Source organism: Trichechus manatus, unplaced genomic scaffold (assembly GCF_000243295.1).
Source record: "Trichechus manatus latirostris isolate Lorelei unplaced genomic scaffold, TriManLat1.0 scaffold00024, whole genome shotgun sequence".
In the NCBI taxonomy this organism is placed as follows: Eukaryota; Metazoa; Chordata; class Mammalia; order Sirenia; family Trichechidae; genus Trichechus; species Trichechus manatus.
In genome coordinates, this window is record NW_004443960.1 from 19,714,880 (window position 1) to 19,717,303 (window position 2,424).

The window sequence follows — 2,424 nt, forward strand, 5'->3', positions numbered from 1 at the left end:
TCTTTTCGGTACAGTGGCTCCATGTATTCCTTCCATCTTCTTTTGATGCTTCCTGCATCGTTCAATATTTTGCCCATAGAATCCTTCAAAACTGCAACTCAAGACTTGAATTTTTTTCTTCAGTTATTTTAGCTTGAGCAATGCCAAGTGTGCTCTTCCCTTTTGGTTTTCTAACTCTAGGTCGCCGCACATTTCATTATAATTCTTTACTTTGTCTTCTTGAGCTGCCCTTTGAAATCTTCTGTTCACCTCTTTTACTTCATTTCTTCCATTTGCTTTAGCTACTCTACGTTCAAGAGCAAGATGGTGATTATATGAATGCACAGTTTGTCAAAACTCAAAGAACTGTACATCAAAAAAGGTGAATTTTGTGGTATGTAAGTTATACAATTTTTTAAAACCCTAACATAAACTGATTACATCTACAAATTATAAATAATAAAGAAATAGGCCCAAAGGAAAATAGAAGACTTGAACTAATGAATAATTGTTTTTTAAATGTGGAAATATTAATCAGAACTCATTCCTAACCCCTTCCTTCATCCCCTTCCTCCATCCTCTTCCCCTAAAAACAAAACAAACAAACAACAACAGCAAAAAACTCACAGGTCCAGATGAGTTTTACTTACTTTCAAAGAATTCCTAATTTTTACAAATTTTCAAATATATAATTTGCCAATATTTTCTCCCATTCTATGAGTTGTCTTTTCACTCTCTTGATAGTACCCTTTGATGCAGAAAAGTTTTAATTCTTATAAAGTCCAATTTATCTTTTTTCTATTTTTACCTGTGCTTTTGGTATCTTAGCTAACCACTGCCACACACAAGGTCGTGAAGCTCTCTTCTTACATTTTCTTTTAGGATTTTTATAGTTTTGCTCTTAGATTTAAGACTTTGACCCATTTGGGGTTGAATTTTGTACAAGGTGTAAGGAAAGGGTCCAACTTCATTCTTCTACATGTGGATGTTCAGTTTTCCCAGTGCTATTTGTTAAAAAGACTGTCCGTTCCCCCACTGAATAGTCTTGGCACCCTTGTTGAAAAACAATTGACCGTATATGTTAGGATTTACTTCTTGGCTATGTATTCTATTCCATCAGTCTGTATGTCTAGCTTTATGCCAGTACCACACCGTTTCTGTTATTGTAGCTTTGTGGTTAATTTTGAAGTTGGGAAGTGTGAATCCTACTTTGTTCTTCCTTTTCAAGATTGTTTTGGCTATTCTGGGTCCCTTGAAATTCCACTGGATTTTAGGATGAGTTTTTCTCTTTCTGGGAGAAACATTGTTGGGATTTGATAGGGATTGTATTGAAACTGTACATCGTTTTGTCAGTTTAACAATATTAAGACTTCTACTTTATGAACATAGGATGTCTGTCCATTTATTTATGTCTTTTTAAATTTCTTTCTGCAATGTTTTGTAGTTTTCAATCTACAGTCTTTCACCTCACTGGTTAAATTTATTCCTAGGTATTTTATTCTTACAGATGCTATTATAAATTAATTTGTTTCCTTAATTTCCTTTTAGATTTTCTCATTGCTGGTGTATAGAAATATAATTAACTTTTGTGTGTTAACTTTGTATCCTGAAACTTTGCTTAATTCATTTATTAGCTCTAACAGTTTTTGTGTGTGTGTGGATTCTTTGGGGTCTTCTATATATAAGGTTATGTCATCTACGAACAGAGATTATTTTACTTCTTCCTTTCCAATTTGGATGTGTTTTATTTCTTTTTCTTGTCTAATTGCTCTGGCTAGTACTTCTAGTACTATGTTGAATAGCAGTGGTGAAAGTAGGTATCCTTGTCTTGTTCCTTATCTTAGGGGAAAAGCTTTCAGTCTTTCAACATTGAGTACAATGTTAGTTGTGGGTTTTTCATATATGACCTATATCATATTGAGGAGGTTTCCTTTTGTTCCTAGTTTATTGAGTGTTTTAATCATAAAAGGGTATTTGATTTGTCAAATGCCTTTTCTGCCTCAACTGAGATATGAGTTTTTTCCTTCATTTTATTAATATGGTGTATTACATTAATTGATTTTTGTATGTTTTACCACCCTTGCATCCCTGGAATATATCTGACTTAGTTATGGTGTATAATCTTTTTAATATACTGCCGAATTCGGTTTTATTCTGTTGAGGATTTTTGCATATATATTCATAACAGATATTGGCCTTTAGTTTTCTTGTCATGTGTTTGTCTGGCTTTGGCATCAAGGTAATGCTGGCCTCATAAAGTGAGTTAGGAAGTGTTCCCTCTTGTATGTTTTTGGAAGAGTTTGAGAAGGATTGGTGTTAATTCCTCTTTTTTATATATATATTTTTTATTGTACTTTAGACAAAGGTTTTGTCATTAAACAGTTAGTACAAATATTATTTTATGACATTGGTTAACAACCCCACGACATGTCAACACTCTCCCTT